The 20,919-nt window shown below is 42.4% G+C and overlaps 1 protein-coding gene across 1 annotated transcript in view; it reads left to right on the top strand.

Moving 5' to 3' along the window:
* Positions 1 to 2,063: 2,063 nt before the first annotated feature.
* The window catches only part of MYLK (myosin light chain kinase), a 212,455-nt gene continuing 193,599 nt past the window's right edge, over positions 2,064 to 20,919 (top strand). The window contains exon 1 of the mRNA XM_054069442.1: positions 2,064 to 2,222. The gene's annotated coding sequence lies outside the window, so the exon portion shown is untranslated. The remainder of the gene's footprint in view (positions 2,223 to 20,919) is intronic.

The raw sequence follows: 20,919 nt of genomic DNA on the forward strand, positions 1-20,919 counted from the left end.
ACTCTCCTTACAAAACACATACACATCCCATACATAGTTCATGCATGTCCAATGCAAGCCCATAAACACACCTTTCTGTGCTTTCCATACGTGAACCCCACACCACGCTGTCTACTCCCCCCATGTGCACCTTATGCAGCCACCACATCCCTACACACCCTTATATATTCCGTACACACCCCACAGAGCACCCATGGGCAGCCTACGTGCTCCTCATACACAGTCCTAGATACTTCCCCGTGCAAGCTCCCTGTAACCACACTGTCTACACCCCTCAGACACACTTTATGCAGTCACCACATCTCCACACAGATTTGCTTAATCTGTATACATCCCATATAGTACCGATGGGCACCACTACAAGACCCTGATAGGTCTATATGCTTCCCTGTGTGTGCTCCCCATACCTACACTGTCTATACACCCAAACGCACCTTATGCAGCCACCACAGCACTACACACTCCATATAGCATCCTTGGGCACCCCTACATGACCCTCATACATGGCTCTAGACTTCTCCATGCGTGCTCTGCACACTCACACTGTCTACATCCCCCCATGCACCTTATGCATCTGTCACATCCCTACACACTCCATATAGCACCAATGGGCACCCCTACATGACCTTCATAGCTCTATACTCTTCCCTGTGCTTGCTCCCCACACTCACAGTCTACACCCTCCCCCCCCAAATGCACCTTATGCATCCATCACATCCCCACATACTCTTCTGTATTCTTTACACACCCCATAAGGTGCCCTTTGGCACCCCTACATGCTCCTCAGACATAGTTCTATACACACCCTGATAGGTCTATACATTTCCCTGTGTGTGCTCCCCATACCTACGCTGTCTACATCCCCATACGCACCTTATGCAGCTACCACAACCCTATACACCCCGTAGAGCATCCTTGGACATCCCTACAGGCTCCACAGACACAGGTCTACACACTTCCGTGTGTGTGGTCCCCACACCCGCACTGTCTGCACCCCCCATATGCACCTTATGCAGCAACCACGACCCTACACACCCCATACAGCACCCATGGGTGCCCCTACATGCTCCTCATACGTAGCGCTATGTGATTCCCTATGTGTGCTCCCCATATCCACCACACTGTCTACAACACCCCCCTCGACCCCCCCCCCCCATGCACCTTATGCACCCATCACATGCCCACATTCCCTTCTTTACTCTTTACACACCCCATATAGCACCCTTGGGTGCCCCTATACCCTCATACACAGCTCTGGACTGGAGAGAGTTGGGCTTGTTCAGCCTGGAGATGAGAAGACTCTGAGGAGATCTTATCATGGCCTTCCAGTACCTGAAGGGGCTACAAGAAAGGGTCCCTCCTGAAGGGGAGGGACTGTTCACAAAGGCTGGTGGTGATAGGATGAGGTGCACTGGGTATAAACTGGAGAGGGGCAGATTTACACTAGATGTAAGTAGGAATTTCTTCAGTATGAGAGTGGTGAGGCACTGGCACAGGTTGCCCAGGGAAGCTGTGGCTGCCCCATCCCTGGAGGTGTTCAAGCCCAGGTTGGATGGGGCCTTGAGCAGCCTGAGCCAGTGGGACGTGTCCCTCTGGAACTAGGTGATCTTTAAGGTCCCTTTCAACCCAAACTCTTCTGTGATTCTATTTTCCCTCACTGGAGGTGTTTGAGGCCAGGTTGGATGGGCCTTGGGCAGCCTGATCCAGTGGGATGATGTTTAAGGTCCCTTCCAACCCAACCCATTCTATGATTCCTCACGCGTGCTGCCCACACCCACACTATCTACACCCCCTCTGCGCCCCCCACACCCCCCACCCGCCCCTCGCACCCAGCTCTGTCCCCCAGAGCAGCCCCGAGGCTGCGGGGCCGGGCAGGGGCTCGGGGCAGCCGCTCTCTGCGGCTCGGGCAGCGCCTCCCGGTGCCGCGGGGCGCTGCCTGCGGAGGGCGGGCACGGGTGGGGGTACCGGGCATCCTCCGGAGGCGGGGGGTGGAGTAAGAGGAGGAGGAGGAGGAGAAGGAGAACCTGCTCCTCGGGCAGGAGCGGGAGCCGCGCTGCAGCGGGTCAGCCCGGCGGGGCGGGCACATGCCGGGCTTGGAGCATCGCGGGGCTCCCGCGGGTCCCGTCCCTTCTCCTGCCAGAGCATCAGCGGCTGCGGGGAGGAGCGCGCACCTACGGCTTCGCTCCCGGATCGCGTTCGTCTGAGGGCCAGCGAGCCGGCCGGTAAGGGCTTGTCGTCTTTAACGTGTGATTTGTTGTAGTGTTATTGTTCTCCGGTGGCAGGTAGCAAAGGATTGTGAAACACAAGTATTTATAGGCGAGGCTGTAACGGCCGGGGCTCTCCCGGGGGCTTTGAGCCTTTCAGCTATCGGGATGCGTGTGTGGAGGTGCCTTCCCGGCACATCTGCAGCTTTCGTGGTTCAGACAACATGTATCGCTCTTTATTTTTAACTTCTGTCCACAAAGTAATTTGTACCGTGTTGCACAACGCACTTAATGTCTTAGTGAAGGATAAATCCTGGTGACACCGCTTAAACGCGCTGCGTAGGGATGGATGGAAGGAGATGAATGCTTAAAATCATTAACTTGGTGGGAGGGGGAGGTGCAATCGCTTCTCTGCGTGCTGCCTTCACACTAAGGAGCAACGTGCTTTTGGGGATTCTTTGCCATTTAATCCTCTTTGCTGTGTGTGCACATCTGGACTCTGGCCTGGCGCTGCTCCCTGAACTCCGACTGGAAGCGGGTGGCATGCCAGGCAGCAGGGGCTGGAGACAGGGACGAGAAGAATCTTCATCTTTCCTTGGAGTTTAAAGAGACTTCTGAGCCCCAGCCTTGTCTTCTGCACAGTATATCCAGAGGAATATTTCTCCCAGAGTCAGGAAGTGGAATCAAAAGTGTTTTGAAGCCTAGGTTATACTCTCTACCAATGGAATGGCTAAGAATGTAACTGCAAATACCTCATTCCACCCTACTTTAGAGGGTTTCCAAGCATTGAACCCTGCAGAGAGTGAGCGTGGAGTTACACGACATGCAGAAGGTGTTTTCCCTACTAAGACTCTCCAAAATGATGCCACCACTTAGTGGAGTGCTGGCAACAGCATCTCTCTGTGAAGCTGTTAGGGAAGGAGTAATTCCTCTCACATTTTAAATCCCAAACAGAATGGCTATCTCCTTCCCCCTACTTCCTGCACACAAGTCTTTATTTTTTTTCTTAATGACTTGCATTATTATTTGCCAAATACGGTATGTGTCTTCCTGTGCAACTTTATATCTGCTGGGATGTTCCTGGAACTAGGCTCTAGGAATTCATTTTAGGAGCCTTCTGTTCATAAAGCAGACTTAAATTTACTAATGCACGTCAGATGGCATGAATAGTTAATTTTCTTCTGGTACATATCCACAGTATTTTCTGGTTTGTCAAATTATACTTTTCTTCTGTACCTAGTTGCTGTGTACACTCTAGTTTTGTAACATAGTGCTCATTAGAACACATTTCCATAATACACCTATGTTAAATTCATCCTTAGCATTTTGTATTCTAACCCCACAGGACAAGTGTTTTAACTCTTGCAGTAACTGGAGTAACTTTGTTGTAGGAGAATGTTTGCTGCCAGAGGATCAGCTACTGGAAGGGCAGGCAGCACATCCTGTGCTGGTGTGTGATATATTAATGTTTTTTCACCTTTTTAGAGAGACATGATCAGAAAGATAATGCCTGGTTTAATACACATCACAGGTAGGATTTTATATGAATGTGGGAAGCTCACACTAGTTAATATCACTGATCCAAATTTTATTGGTCTTGTGGGGAAATCTTAAAGGATCTGCTGCAAAGGAAGTTAGAAATCTGATGCTTTGCTGTTGCATCTCTCCATAGCTTTAGTTGCCTTGCTACATGGTGCAAAGGATGCTGAAGGACATAAATCAGTCAGGTTCTATTGGTTTGCTTGTCTAATGCTGAAAGGGAATTTACGAAGTCTGAAATAAGCAGTGATTACGTATTGTCATTGGCTGAAGTTTAATATTAGAGACACATGATTTTTCATCAGTTTTTTGTCTGTTTTGTGTTCTCTCTGACTCCTCCTTTAAGATCATTAGGACTTCCTCTGGGCGATGATCCTATTTTTACAGTCAATCAAAATCCATACCAATATCATTACGCAAGCCGAATACACTGTATTACAAAGACTATAAACCAACAGCTACAAATTACTTTCAGAGCCCTTCTAAAACAAAATGCAGATGTAAATGGATTTCAGAACTTCTCCAAATGCTGTGCCTTAAAGCTGTGGATGTCTAAATCTGGAAAGTGTGCTCAGAAGCTGTGTTTGAGAGCTGTGTAGGGAGATGGCTGAAGTTTTTATTTAGACTCCGGAGAACTGGGATCCACAGTCTGTGGTTGTTGGATTCTTCCAGGTAGTTTGGGTTCAGGCCCGAGCATAGGCTGGAAGGGATCCTGGACTGTTTCACCCTGTTTTTGCAGAAAGACTCATCTCCTCTCTTTCAGAAACCTGTCAAGTTCATTCTGCATTTGTTTGCTTTTGCTGTGCTTAGAGCTGTACTCCATGGCTTTTCCAAAATTTGCTTTGCAGGGATAAGTTCAGGGATAATGGAAGGCTGGTTTTATTTTTTTCATTGGCTGCTTAATAAGCCTCTTTGATGCTAAGTTGTTCGTTTTTAACATCCCATCGAAAGGTAGAATGTCCTTTCTTTGACTTCTCTAGAAACACGTTGCTTCACCTGTTGCAGTAAACTTTTTTTTAAGCATTTTCTGAGCCTGAATGACACCAGCGGCATCCACTGTTCCAGACACAATCTTAGCCAGCCTTGTACAGCTGCCTTCATCCCCTTCACCGATGGAAATGCTTCTGTGATGTATGTTAGGATTACATATGCTGTTTGGATTTCAGCACTGCATGCAGAGAAGATATGATTAATCTATTGTGCTGAAAAGGATTTATTAGTGAAGCCATATGGATCCAGGTAGGGTGGACTCTGGACTTTTTTTTTTTTTTAATATATTTATCACAGCTTTAAATGTCAACCATATTGTCTGTGATTACAGTATGGGTTTTGCCAAAATCTGTGTCTTTCCTGAGCAGTTTTAAAGGGTCTGTTTAATGTGCTACAGCAAGGTCTACCTCTAATAATGTCTTCATTAAGCCTCTCTACAAATAGAAGGGTACTAATTGCCAGACTAATACATCATTTGCCTCTGTGAATAAGCTACTGAATGCTAACTTATGAACAGAAACTTAGAAGAATAATTTGCAACCTGCTACATGAAAGAAATACCAAAATGAAATTAAAATACATTCTGTTGTTGTTGCTACTAAAGCTGATATAGAATTCCAGTTTAATTTTCCTGGGAATCTGACTAATTTCATAAACTTTTTTTTTGCCTCTGAAGCTTCAGCAGCTGTTCCCTGTATAAAAGCTAGAAATAACTGGTTCTCCTTTAGTAGGAATAAAGGAAAATTGAGGTCTATAGAAAGGAGGAGATTAGAGCTCCATGAGGCATACACCCATTTAATGCTGCTGGAAGCCAAACCTACTCAAATAATCTTAACTCTCACTTCTGGTGAGCAGAAATTCTAGGGGGAAAAAACATTCCCTTGGTGACTTATTAACAAAGGCTTTTCACGTTTACTGGGATTTATCATGTGAGCCTAATCTACCTTTTGTCCATCCAGTTGGCAGGCTTGAAGATTTAAAAGGGTATGCAGAAACTCTTCCCCCAGACTCCTTATTTAATTAAAGAGGCTTGGTGCATTATTTACCTTTGAGTCTTCCATTTATGTGGGAACAATGAGTTGGGGTTAACGTATTGTAAAATATTTGTGAATGCTGCTTTATAAGCAGGGATAGGGAAAAGAAACAGAAAGTTTAGCTATACGTTTACATTTACACTGACCGATACAGCTTCACTCAGAGTGTCTGGAAGTGAGGCCACTCCTACATGATTACTAAAGTATAAATACAGGTGTGTAACTCTACAGTGAATTTCCCTGGCTCTGTAGGTGATTAAAGAACCTGGATGTGAGTCGGTCTTCATTTATTTATATGGGAGCTCTCCAGAGTCACCAGATGTGCAGATCAAGCTGTGCACGGACAAACAGTTTATATATTTCGCTTTGGTAGTGCACCAAAGACAGACTGGTAGCTGTAGTTCTCTTACTGGTTCCTCAGTTTCTTTTCCTCCCCCACTCCATTCACTGCTGTAGCTGTAAGCATCAAGTTGCAGATAAAGTGACTTCTGAGAGCGCAGTAGGATGCCCGTCTTGCCAAAGGCAATTAAGTGCTTAGGATTACAGTGTGCTTTACAAAGTGTGTTCTTGCTGAATCCCTTTCCTCTTCTGCTTGCTGGCACAAAACAGTTTCTTGGCACATCTCTTTGTTATAACAAGTCTGAGCATTGCTAAACTTCACTACAGTGTGTCAGCTCTTTAAGTAAGTTCAGCAAGCTGCTGTGTCTTATACTTCGACAAGGCTGACAGTCTTGCTGGTGATTCTTCGCTAAGAGTCAGCTTGACCTCATCACCTCTGCTGTAATTGGATTAAATTCACTCGCTTGCCAAAACCACGGCCAGCTGATGGCATATTAATTATTCAGATTGAAGTGCTGTGTTGTATGCACAGGAATTTTGGTGCCAAAGGCATTTTTTAGGGCTTGTGATGCAGCTGATGTGCTGTAGGATATAGAAGGATTGAAACACACCATGCATTCTGTGTGAAAGTAGAAGATATAACCTGTGGGAGAAGGAAGAGATGCTCTAGTTGACAGTTGTGCACAACTTGCTGTTGCTTCTTGTGAAATGTAATAAATTGCTGAGAGCCCACAGGTGGTCTGAAGCTGCAGACCTCCTGGCTGAGGAAAGTGAGTGATGGCATATGCTGTTTTACACACCCACTGCAGCTTACTTCTAATTGTTGCACAGCAGGTTAGGACCACTGCTCTGAATTGGTTTTTTTACTGCTTCTTCTGTTATCCTTAAGTCGTCTCGTTATCTGGGTATTTGCAGAGTGACAGGATGATATCTGAAGAGAAATAAGTGCTCAAAATGATACTGAAGCTGTGTAGTGAAAGATAATCTAGCAGTCCAAGAACTTTTATATACTGTCTAAACCACTGCAATACAGCTTTCAATGGGAAACACTAAGTAGCAAAATTCTTCTAATTGCTAACCTCATCAAAATATTAAGGGGTGAGTGGGAAATGGGGAGGCCAAGGATTGAGTTGCAAGTATTCTTATAAAGAGGATCAGGATTTGAGTGGGTGGAGAGGGACACAATGGTACTTGGTCTGGCATAGATGCTCTCTAAGATGTTCCAGATAATGAAAGGAACCCTGTTCTGAGAGTTAGTTGTTCTTATCTGCCTGGAAGTACTACAACATTCTTATTTGCTTCTAAGTCCTATAGGAATTTTTGCAGGCAGCATCAGTCAGAGGAACTACAGCTACCAGCTCTTAGTTCTGGTCAGGACATGGTTGCATTTGATTTTGAGGTGCTACTGTTTTCTTACGTGCTATAAACTGATGAATACTACTGGTGGGAAACAACAAACAAGGTGAGACAGGGATATGAGATTTTTCCATATCTACTAAGTGACAGTCACCTTTTCATTTCCTGTGTAAATGTGCAGTGCAAATAGGATGCCTGCTTTAACACCTCATTATAGAATGTTTAGTTTGTTATCATATTTTGTGCAGTGTTAACTCTTATGAAGTCGCTTGTCTCTAAATGGAAAAAATATATCATTCCATTAGTTCCTTATGATGATGCAAACAGTTTTTGTTAAATATTGAAGCAAAGGCTTTTTTCATTCACATGATCTATTTTATTCACATAATCTATTTTATGATTTGGAATTGATGTCATTTAAAAAGAAAACCAAAAATCACTGACCATTTCTCCTGAATGACGATTAACAGTCTGGCTGGGAAAGAAGAAGTGTGAGGGCATGTTCTGTAAGAAGCACTCAGTGTCTAGGTCAGAGAACCACTGTAAATATGGTCTTACACTGTTTATTATAACAAAAGGAAAGTTACAAAACAGAAGCAATTAGTAGACTGTGTTTAAAATGCACAGGAAGAAGAAATTTGTCAAAAATGGCATGCTTTACTCAGTTTTTTTACCTTAAATATTTCATGATAAGCTTCCCTTTCCTTTGGTGGAAGAAGCAGAAGGCATTACGTCAATGCTTTGTGGCTGAATGTGTTACTGGCTCTCCACATCACTAGTTCAAGTCCAGCCTAGTTTTGGAAGTGAGAAAACTTGGCTGTTTTGTGCAATGTAAGTTTACTCCAGTGCTGTTGTGGGTTAGACTGGGGGTATCTGTCTGTCCACATGCTGCTGCTGTTTAAGGGCTGACATTCCGGCTGTGGTGGCCTCAGGGGGTGTATTGCAGGCAGAGCCTGCGAGACCCTCGCAGAGGGAGCCCTGGCTTTGAAATGTAACAGCTGGTCTATGGGTATCACCCCCAACATCAGAGCAGTGCGATTCCTCTGACCTCAATAGAGCTGCAGCATTCAAGTTTTTCAGTAATGGGGGACCGAAACTGGGCCTATATTCTTTTAACTGGTCTATTTGGCAGCTCCTTTCCATACGCAGTCTCCATGCCGGTGACAGGAGCTTCCTGGAACTGACAGGAGACACAAAAGGCCGCCTTCTCTAAATCAGTGGACCTTAAGAATATTGAAAGGATGTTACAACAAGCCTCATAATACACCATTGTCAGTCTCTCTCTGAAGATGCCTGTGGTTGTATCGTACCTCTAAGCTTTCCAGAGGGGGTGTGATGACCCACATGGAAGAAAATAGAAGAGTAATGGTTTGGGAAGCTATGAGGAATTTTATGGTACTGCTTCCCCTGACTGTAACTTGAAACCAGCTGGAGGTGTTTAGCGCTGACTGAACTCCCGTCAGTAAGAGGGAAGCAAATATCTGAGCATGTATCGTGCATTTTTTTTAGGAAGAGATCCTGTATGTGTGCCTATACATGTCTGGGTGCATCTTTCTCACGGACTGGGGAGTGATGAAAGGTTTCTTTCATTTTCTTCATTTCCCTTTCTTCTTCCTACTCATTTTCCTGTTCCCCTGCATTAGAGCAGTTTCTCATGTTGCTGTGAAAACATTCCTGCTCGTGAGCGGAGCGAACACATTTGAATGGAAGAGGCTGCTGATTTTTGAAGTCTGAACTTCAGCATTATCAGGGGAGTCACAGAGTTTGCATTCTGCGCTTCCTTCAGCCCTGCTCAGGGGTGTGCCTTAACAGCTCGTAGTACTCTTGTGGGAGGATTTGTGGCAAGCTACCTCTGTGGTGCTGGCAAAGCAGGCTTGAGTCAGAGAATCTTTTTTTTTTTAAATTATATTCTTGGCAATCAATACGAACTTCTGATCACTGATTGAGATGCTGAGGAACAAGGCCACCACGAACAATTATGAAGTTGCTCACATAAATACTTATTCAGCACTTTCCCTCGTAGTCTCTGCTTGCTGCACGCTTGCCACAGGTTACAGAATTGCAGCAGTGCTAAGGCAGGCTGTCCTCAGGGGTGTCCCTGCCCCCTTGGCCATGGAGGACCCTACAGAGGATCTCCAGCCCTATGCAGCCACCATTTTCTTTCCCGAACACCTTGTATCGAGGCACTTCTCTGGCTGATGGATGTTTTGGGATAACTGACGGGCTCTGGTGTGTGGTGGTTTTCCCCACTGGGACCTGCTCAGCGCCAGAGCAGGCAGGAACCAGCCAGGAGCATCTCAAGGGAGCTCACGCCACCCCACTGTGTATCACTCATACTGTCTATAATGTCCTTTCTTGAGAGCTGCGAATAGAGGTGTGGCTGTGGGATGGCAGTGACCATCCATGAAGGAATCCCCTCATGCTGAGGGGCAGGGGAGGAGGCAGGAGCTATGCTGTGTCCTGCAGACGTGACTGGCTTTAACACCTACCAAGCAGGGCCAAAAGCACTCGCTCTTGTTTTGCTTCAGCCCTGACCTGGGGGGCCGAAGCTTTAATGCAAATGATGAAGAATTTTGCTCAAGTTACAGTGTTTAAGTCAGCCTGAACACAGGTACCAGGCTGCTTACTTATCAATTAAGCACCTCTCATTCAGAGTAAAAGTCGGTGTGGCTGTTCAGAAGGCTGTTTTATATGGTTTTTCTTCAAATGCTTCTAAACTTAGTTGGCAGTGCTGCTCCTTTATTGTACCTGAAATGGTGCCATTATCTAGTTCATCTCAGATGACTAATAGGGTATTTAGTTCTCATTCAATCTATTTAGCTCTTATCTGATACAAAACTCGAAGTTATATTCCTTCTCCAAGGCATTTCCAAGCTATAGGTGTGGATGTTGAGCTGCGGAGATCACATCTGTAGTCCCAGTTAACCTGGACAGAAGTGGAGGCTCAGTTCCTGACTGGACCACAGTGACATCCAGAAAATGAGGTTGCAAAAGTTAATGACTTGTGTTGCATCTCAACAGCAAGGACAGAAAGTCAGAGATGTTCAAATTGTTTTCCAGGTAAAATAGTGTGAACTTCATTCCTTTCTCCACATGCGTGATCTTGACCTTAGACTTAATGTAGCATCCTCTAACTGCAAACTCTTTACCACTTTGTCCTTTTTGCTTAGTCTGAGATGGTAAAAATAAATGTTCAAGTATATTTTAGTACTTGACGTTATGTAGGTTTGGGGTTTTTTTTTATTTTACTATACTTTGCTTGAGCATGAAGGTAGCCTGCTCTGAACTTGCTGTTCAACAGGGCATAAGCACTGAGCAGGATCCTACATGGGTGACAGGTACCCATGTATTACATTAGCAATGTGTGTTTATTGATATCGGTGTTGGAAACTGTAGTAATGTAGCCTCCTTCTCACCAAGTTAAGGAGTAGAAAAAACTCATGATGTTTCATGTCTGTTCATGTCTTATGTGTTCTGTGGTGCATGGAATTCACTATATAGCTTTCCAGTGCTAGTTCCTTTCTAGGTTATTTTATTACAAGCTAAAGGTTTTGAGACAGACTGCGTCAGGAGCAGGTGTAAGAGTTAACTTTGTCAAACTTAGTTAGCTTTTGATCTGAGCAGCATAAATTTGTTTCCCCCCAAAACTAAATAAAAATATTTTTTTTTTAAACTGTAAGAGTTACAAGATAATGAACTAAATTGAACTTCAAACCAAAGAATTTATTGTCTTGAAGACAAACTCACTGTAATTGCACTTCTTGTGAGGTATTTTTTTTCCTTTGTCCAAGCTTACATTTCACTTACAAGACAGGAAATACAACTTTGCTGATTAAAATTTTTGAGCTATAAATAACTTGCTGTCTTCAAAGATAGTGTTCATTTAAAAAAATGCTTCTAAAGTGAAACTTTCTGAAGAATTAAAAATTAAATTAAAATCTTGGTTTACACTGGGTGGTAAAATAATTACTTATGGATGTCTGTACTGTGTGTACAGGTGTCAAGGGTGCTTTCAGGGAGAAGGGCATTAAAAGAAAAGATCTGACACCTGTAACCGGTCTAAATTGTATTATTTCCTATTCTTTGTTGTTTGTATCTGTACCTGTCCCACTTCCACCCCGCCATAAGAGGTAACTTGTATCTTTGTTTTCTATCAACTTATTTCTTTTGCTGCGTTAGAGCACGAATAATATAACAAAAGTAATCCAGAAGCACGAGAGGAAGAATATCAGCCATGTATATATTCTATTTTATTGTATTGTTTATGGATAATTATCATTAGATGCTAAAGGACAGTGTCAGCATGTTGGCAGAAAGCAGATCTCTAAAACAATATTCCTGTTTCAAACCATGTGATGAATTCTCATCTGGTTGTTACAGTGGCAGGAAGTGGTGCGATGTGTGGGAATGTGGAGTCTTCCTAAAAAAATTAATAACATTAAAATTGCCTCAGCATTCCAGTTAGCCCAGCATTGTGTCTAACAAGTTAACAGAAGATTCTTCAACAGCTGCTTTTTCTAAGATCCACTTCTCTGCGTACCTTTTCTCTTTCACAGAATCACAGAATGGTGGGGGTTGGAAAGGACCTCTGGAGATCATCCACTCCAACTCCCCTGCTAAAGTAGGTTCACCTGGAGCAGGTTGCACAGGAATGTGTCCAGGCAGGTTTTGAATATTTCCAGAGAAGGAGACTCCACAACCTCTCTGGGCAGCTTGTTCCAGTGCTCTGTCAGCCTCACAGTAGAGAATTTTTTCCTTATGGTCAAGTGGAACTTCCCATGCTCGAGTTTGTGCCCATTGCTGCTTGTCCTGTTGCGGGGCACCACTAAACAGAGTCTGGCCCCATCCTATTGACACCCACACTTTAGATATTTATGAGCATCGATGAGATGCCCTCTCAATCTTCTCTTCTCCAGGCTAAACAGACCCAGGTCTTTGTTTCCACCACTCTTGTGTTAAGACTATTAGAGGATATATACCTGTTTAGTCCTTTAAGTATCCATTTATGGACCTGATGTCCAGGAGTTTGTTTAATCCCTTTTTGAACTCATGGACATCCTTTGCCTTCACAGCCTTATGCGACAGCAAATCCCAGAAGCTTGTAACATACTGGGTAAACAAGTATTTTCTATTTAAATAGGTGTCTTGCTAGTTTCAGTGAGTACTACCTTGTTCTAGTGTAGAAGTATTTGGCAAATAACAGTTCTGCATCCAGCAGCTCATGGGTGTTTTGTTATACCTGGCCATATCTGCCCTCTGCTTTCTTCTCTCCAAGCTCAAGAGTCCCCACCTTTGTAGTCTCTCCATGTAAAGTATCTGCTCTGTTTCCATTTGGTTGCCCTTTTCTGCACCCCTCTAATATTACTATGTCCTCCTTGATATGTGGAAAGCAGAATACCCAAGTCATGGGAGTGGTCAGGCTGTATGAAGTGGGAGAACTGCCCTGTCTTGCTCTCTTTTTGATGATGCCCTGAATTTTGCTGGTTTTTTTTTGACTGCTGCTGAACACTGAGCTAATAACTTCAGAGAACTATTAAGGATGGGTCCAGCTTCTGAGCAGGAATTGTTGGAGCTGGTATTGCCTAAGATGAATTTCTTGAAATTTAGCTACACTAAAGCCTACCTGCCAACTTTTTCCCAGTTATTTTTGCTGTTTATGAACGTACTGAGTAATACCAATCCTCATGCTGATCCCAGAGGTCGTACTGCTGATTCCCCTCTCTCTTAAACAGTGTCTGCTAGGTTTTATCCTTCGCTTTTTTCTTCTAATGTGCTTACTCTTACTGTGAAAGAAGCTGGACTTGCCAGTGTGGTTCCCAGGTTTCACTACGTAGCCCTTCCTGTAGCTGGGAGTTACGCAGGCAGGATCTGCGAGTCCTCTAGTACAGAGGCTGTCTATCATGCTGGCTTACGCACCTTGGCTAGTGGTTCTTCATATTTAAGTATCTTCAGAACCTTTGTGAACATTGTTCTGTTCCAGTGATTTATTAACATCTAACTTCCTGGTTTGATTTGTTTTCTCAATTTGCGTCAGATTGATTTGGCTCCTCTGCCAGATTTGCAGGAGTGCAATGGGTGTGGAGATCTCCTCAAAGACTTCAGCAGTAAGGACTGATGTAAAGAATTCACTGAGAGCTTTTCTGCCACAGCTTTATCATCCTTATCTGCCCCTTTTACACCTTTGTCATCAAGCAGTTCAGCTGCTGTCCTAGCTAGCTTCCTGTTGTTGATTTATTTAAAGATCTGTTTACTAGCAGCATGATCCTTGTTCCCAAGCACTTTTTGGATTGTATTTCACCCTCGAAATTTTCTGCTTACGTTTGGCTTGCCATGTTTTATGGGCTTTCCTGTCTTTACTTCAGCAATCCGTTTTCTAAAAGCTGACCTGTGCCCTGCAATACCCTCTGAACTCTCCCTGAGGCTTCTTGCTTTTTGAACTGCTCCTGTAGTGTCCTCTTTCTTTCTTGCCACATGCTTATTTAGTTCCCTTTCTTAAAATTGAATATCCGTGCACTGTTTTTGATGTGGTGACCCTTAGTATCAGTATCATTTTTTGTATTATCTAATAGGTAGCCTTTATAGCTTTTGCTGGTTTGGACTGTACCTGGTACTTAGATGTCTCTTCCACTGGAGAACTATTATCTGGAACTAGAATAATACTGATATTATATTGTCCCTTTCTTTTCCATGAGGGCAAATACTGAGTGTTTCTGTATGTCCTCATGTGCTCTTGCTACATGGCAGATATTAGCATTGTGATACTCTGTGGAAGCCATCTATTAAAAATGAGAGGCGTAAGCTAGGCTTGAAGCTGCTTGGGGTGCTAATGGTGCTACATGATTACATTTTGCATGCCTATACTACATGCAGTGATGATTAAAGCTTTGCATTTATGCATATTCTAGCCAAGGATTTCATAAAATTCAAAACCCCTGCATTTAAAACAGCCAGGAAGAAGATAGCTTTGCTTTTCCAGTTCTGCAGACGTGGAAAAAAATCGTAGGAGAATACTCTGTGGTTATATGAGAGGTCTCTGGACGTGTTTACAAGAGCTGAAGTGTATTTATATTAATTTCTCTGCAGTTACCAGAGATTGTGCTTCTTCCATAAAGCATTGTGCATACATTTGAAGGAGCAGTACAGAAGTTTATTCTCTACAGGTGCACTTTGAAGGGCTGGTCTACAAATGCAATCCAGCACTGAAACAAGATATGCAAACAAGTTATTGCTGGTTAATATTGCTTGGCTAGTGGAAGGTAATATTAACCAATAACACCTAGACAGCTGAATAAACCTAATACCATGTTCTCTTTGCACTATATTGGTAGAGTCGCATGTATTCTTTTTACTAGGAACACAGGTCTGATGCGTTTGGGAATTTTTTTCTGGGCAACATTCAGTCCCTTGCTGTAGCAGTCACCTTGCATTCTGTACACAGAAACACTTAAATTTACAGAGTTGGTCTGTTTGTGCCTTTCCTTAACGTGTGAGCGCTGGACTGGTCTTGCTTCAAATCTAGCAACGTGTGTGTGCTTTGTTGTTGAAGATCTTGGATTCAAGCCTACTGCGTATCTGCCTGGACCAGAAAGCTGTTGGAAATGTATACACTGCCTCTGTGTGATTGCTGATGAGTTGCAGGCTTTCCCCATCATATCAGGACCTAAATAATGAAGTAGAGTTGTGTACTTTAAAAGTTACTGCAAAAAAATGAAAGTGAAATTGTCCAGAGCAATTTCTTCATCAAAGCTGACTGGAATAATATCTGTGGTGGAAATCTGTACCTCATCACTTCAATGTAATACATGCAAGGGAAATGATGTTAAGTGAAGCAGTTGCTTGTCATAAAGAAGAATTGGATTTCATGACAGAAAACTTCTTACAGTCCTGCATCCGACTAATCCATTCTCTTGAGTGGTTTTTTATCAACTGAAACTTCAGTGAGTATCAGAGTCTTTTGTGATTACCAGCTTCTGTGGAGGTATTTAGCTGTGTAGTTGTTCTCAGTGCCAGTCTTCAGAAGGATTTTGCTTCTTATCTGGATATCATTTTCTACTTTACAGTTGGACGGGTAGGTTTATGTAGCCAGTCCAGCCAGATTTCATTTGTCTGATATCTAGGTATCGATAATTTCAACAGCATGTAAATTTGTTTTCCTCACTGTAAAATGTATTCATTGATGTGAATAATTTTCAGAATTTCTACCAGAATGCTTTTCAATAGTATGGTCAAATACATAGTTCTTATTACCTTCATCACTAGGTTTCAAAACACTTTACAAAGAAGTATCAGAGAGAAAGGAGTTTGGAAGGGCTTCTCTAAGGCTGAAAAAGGTGAGCAAGGTGAATCTTCCAACTCCATGCCTGAATACAAAGTTGTCTCACTAAAATCAGTTTAGTCCACTGACTAAAACTTGTGAATTAATACACTTGGATTACTTATAAAGAAGGCTTAGTTTAGGTTTATCTTAATGCTCTGCAAAAAAAAAACCAACCAAACAAACAAAAATCACTTATTAATGTAAGTATATCCACAACAATGTTTAGGTATTGTCTAATCATTGAAGTCTTACTTTTAAACTGCATGCTTCATATGCAGAATTTCTGCATCTCACTGGAGAGTTATTTTTAGGTGAATATTTTAGCCCAGTTTTGAGTTTCTAATGTAAGATTTTTGCCCTATATTTGCATTAATTCTATTGGCTCAGCTGGAATAATTAGCTCAAAAAAATGTAACTAATTTAGTGGTAAGTCAAAATATTAATTTCTTCCACAATGAGAGACTCAATGTAAAAACAGTGTTTAGAGTTGAACCCTGTCTTCTTATTATCCATAACTATTCCACCCCACCTGTAGACCGAGAAGATTATAAGATGCTTATAAATTGGACATGAAGCTATTATTAGCTGCCTTTTGGACATTGGTAGCCTGAAAATAAATAAATAAGATTAAAAATCACCCTTTAAACTTATTATGTGGACTCCTTGTACTTTGCACCTTCCAGGTGACAGATTATTCACTTTTTTCCATCTTTAAATGGGAGAACCTGAACATGCTTTATAGCAAAACTGCTCTGCAAAGTTTCTAGGCTCACAGGAGACAAAGACTTCTGGAAACTATAAAAAATGAGCTTACTAGGAAAATAAAAAGCTTTGAATTCTTTGACAAGTGTTGAATCTCAACTCGTGAAAACAAAATCTGAGTTTAGGCTCAGTGTCAGGACTTGATGCTAATATTTTGAAGAGTTCTGGTTAACTTAAGTTCAGAACCAGGGCTAACTGCTCCCTTTTGTATTATGGAGTTACGTAGTACAATTAACTTTGAGTTGTGTTATGCAGCTGCTGTGCAAATGCTGAGGAAGACCTTGTCACAGCCCTTAGCTTTATCCAAGATAATGAACTGCTGCTTATTTCCATTGCAGTGATTTCTATATATACATAAAAATATATTTTTATTTAGATCTGTACTAAAATAAATAACAGCTATTCCATTTTTTCTTTAATCTAGAGATATTTTCTGTGCTGCTGCTTTTACGCCCTGATTTTTAGAAACGTACGCCTTCATTTTTGATCTTGTACTCAATAACTGCTGTTGTTAAAACATATCTCCTAGAAGACCATCTGCTTTTTCATTTAAGAAAGATAGGAAGCCAAAGTTGCATGCAACTTTTTTTTTTCCTGATTTGTTACCTTTTTCTCATCCGCTAGCAGAAAGGCACTCTCAAATGTAGATTTCTGCAGCGTCAGTTTCCAGCCACTGGATTTTGTTGTTTTTCTCTGAGGTAACTTTAGCATCTTCTACTGCTAGCCTCCCTCTGAAAGTATTTGTGCTTTGTGTAATAAGAAACCTTGTAACCATCTTAAACAGAACTTTGGCTTCAATATACATAAATGTATATATTTTACAATAAGCATTTATGTATATATTGTGTCCAGTTCTGAAATCCTCAAGGTAAGAAGGATATGGAGCTGTTGGTATGGGTCCAGGAGAGGGCTGCAAAGATGATGGGAGGGCTGGAGCACCTTCCCTATGAGAACAGGCTGAGAGAGTTGAGCCTGTTCAGCCTGGAGAAGAGAGGGATTCAGGGAGACCTTAGAGACGCTTACAGTACCTGAAGGGGCTACAAGAAAGCTGGAGAAGGGCTGTTTATAAAGGCTTATAGTGATAGGACTGGAGGCAATGAGTATAAACTGGAGAGGGGCAGATTTACACTAGACATGAGGAAGAATTTCTTCACTATGAGAGTGGTGAGGCAGTGGCACAGGTTGTCCAGGGAAGCTGTGGCTGCCCCATCCCTGGAGGTGTTCAAGGCCAGGTTGGATGGGGCTTTGATCAACCTGATTTAGTGGGATGTCCCTGCCCATGGCAGGGGAGTTGGGGCTGGATCATCTTTAAGGTCCCTTCCAACCCTAACTATTCTATGGTTCTATGATTTATAATTCTAGTATATTTTTCCCAATCTCCAAATCATTGTCATGCCCCATTTAATTCTTTCCAGACTTTTTAAATGCCCTTCTGAGGGTTTATAAGGATAACTCTACTGTCAAAGCAGAAGTCTGTGACTTTTCCTGGCTTATGTGAGAGGACTTGCGTTTGCTTTAGTGAGATGGTAGACGTTTTCCATTACGTGTGTGTGCGTCAAACTGAGAGGCCTTGCTTGTCTTTCAAAGTTCTCTGAAATGATAAATTTAAACCCAAACACTGGGGGGAAAAATGCTAATGCTCTGGTTTTTAAAGAAAGAAAAAAAGGGGAAAAAAAAAAAACAAACAAAGGAGAGAAAGAACTAACTGAGCCCTGGGGACTGATCTTGACTGTGCCTTATTACCACAGCTTTATCCTTTCCAGTTCTTAAAGATGCTGTCAGTTATTGAACTCTGATGACCTGATTAATGCATTGGAGGGATGCCTATAGATTGTGGTATTGATATTGCTTCCAGATGTTTTCCTGGCAGGCAGATTGGCAACAAGATGTCGTCTTTGTGGTGCTGAGAGGGAATAGTGTGGATTTGCTTTTTTTATGGAGCTTGTCTCAGCAAATAAATACCAGCCATTGGGTCAGTTGCTCTGAAAAACAGTAGCCTTGTGGTAAGCTGAATTCTGTAGATTTATTGGAGTCTATAGAGTAATACAGTAAAAGGATATGATATCTATATTGCTTGCAGAGACTTAAAAGCCTTGTAATACCTACTCCTCCTTCAGTCAGCAGGGAGCTGTCTTTCGAAGCTGCATGTAACCTGTGCATGTGGAATCTATGGAATAATCCCAGACATGTTTCTTGGGGCAAATACTGGATTTCACAGGATTTAATTTGGAGACTTGAATTAAGTCAATGCAGCAGGCAGCAGTTGTTAGAAATGTTGGAGACACCATTGTTTAGGAATTGTCTTCCTGTGTTTTGTACTTCACCCAGGTAGCACTGATCAGTCTCAATATGGGCATGAGAGGCATAAACTTTAGGTTAAATTAAGGGTTAAATTGCTGTCAGTATCCAGTGGGTCAGAATAAATGAACTTTCCCTTCTAACCTTCCTCCCTGCCCCTTTGACAACAGTGTAGTGTCCTATCCACTTTTCTGTCCCACCAGAAACAGCTTCTTTTTAGTGACACACTGTTTTGTTTGCCTGATGGCCACATATACAGCTGGTTCCATTTAACCCATGAGACTGAAATGGTTTGTGAAGTGGCTTCTTAGTTTTATTGTTGAAGCAAAGATTAACCTCTAATCTCCTTTTCCTTACAAGGGGATTTCTTCCATGTATCAATATATAAACCAAAGAGTCAGCTGGGAGACTGGGAGTGTCACAGTGGAGTTCCTCCTTTGGATAAGAGTACTTAAACTCCTAGAAAAATGTTTCATTTCTCTGAAGGGAGTGGAGCTGGATTCAGTAGGAAGTCCCTGTCCCAGTTAACTGACAACTACCTTGTTTGATGGGATTTGCAAGCTGTTCTGTTTTACCATCATCAACTCATTTCAAAAACCAGTTCAGCTGTATCTAGCTGAGCTGTTCTCTCTGCAAGCAATAGACTACATATGTTTTGTGCATCATATAAGGAATGAGATGGAAAATTCCCTGGACTTTTCTTCCACTTCCATTGCATTACTGCTTCACACTACATCCACGTAAATGCATGATTCTACCTATGGGTATGCTAGGGCAAAATTTTCTTTCTTTCTTATCCATTGGTCTCTTTTAATGTCAGAAAGGATCAAGACAGAACAAGGTAGTCTGTTTTGCTGACCTCAGGACCCCACATGCCCCAGTGCCTTGCACAGAAAGTGTTTTATTGGAAAGTAGATGTTGTAGCTCTAAAGCGTTATTGCATGTATTTCAACATATAACCTAGGGAGACCATTGTACTGCTGGACTTTTAGCAATAGAAGAGTGCTATAGGAATAAAAGCCTGACCCAGGCTTTCAGACTTCAATAGCAGTTTTTGTTGTAAGGAAGCTCTGAAATTACAGTGGTTCTGAGCCGGGACATGCTATAAATCTGAGATGTTAGAGACAACTCGCTAGTAATGTTCTCTGTAATTTCTTGCAGAAAATGTTGTTCTTATTGCAATATGCCTCCCTGTTCCAAGAGGACCAGCAGCTGGTTCTAGTACTGCTTGTGCCAATAAGGCTGTAACTCTGTTTCTCTTAATCCTCAAGTAATTTTCGTCTAGACCATGAAATACGGGCTTCCATTTAGATGTAGGTTTAATGGTTGTTTTAAACTTGCTACAGATTCTAGGTTGGTAGTGTGCAGTGCAGCAGCTAGGGGTTCATGGTTTTGGCAAAGATCCACTTATCTACTTCACTTAAATTCAGTTTGCAACCTGTCCGTCAGCCTTGCTACTAAGTCCTACTTGCTTCTGTCTACAGCCAGGTCAGTAAAAATGCCATAGGGATATGAAATGATGCATACAGGACACAATGGGAGAAAGCCATTTCCTTCTGCCGTAGTTCTAAACCAACTAAATCCCTTATGCGTTATTTGTTTTGTGTATATCTGACCAACTGTTCCCATGGAGTAATTAATGGCAACTGTCTGGTGAGCAGTCTTTAGGGCAAGGATCACTAAAGCTTTCTGTGAGAAAGCTTTCAAGGAAAACCAGTGTTCCAAATTCATTTCACCACTTCGGTTGTCTTCCGAGGACCTACAGCAGCTTGGATAATACAGAAGCAACCGGAGTCTTGCTCTAGTTTGGATTACAAAATGAAATTAATGTGGAGAGAAAATATATATCAATGTCATTGATATGTCAGACATAGCTAGTGTCTAGAAAAAAAATACTTCAAAATGGGTTCATTGCTATAGATGTTTGAGAGGGGTGGGGAGCAACTTGGCTAAGTCTGTCTAAACCAAGAAAATATGAAATAGAGATTTATGTTCCCAGCTTAATTCTTGAAGTTGTGGGCAGGGAGGGAGCAAAGGAAGTGCATTCAGTGGTATGAGGCTTAAGGCAAATTGCCCAGAT

The sequence above is a fragment of the Cuculus canorus genome, chromosome 6 (genome assembly GCF_017976375.1).
Source record: "Cuculus canorus isolate bCucCan1 chromosome 6, bCucCan1.pri, whole genome shotgun sequence".
Lineage (NCBI taxonomy): Eukaryota > Metazoa > Chordata > Aves > Cuculiformes > Cuculidae > Cuculus > Cuculus canorus.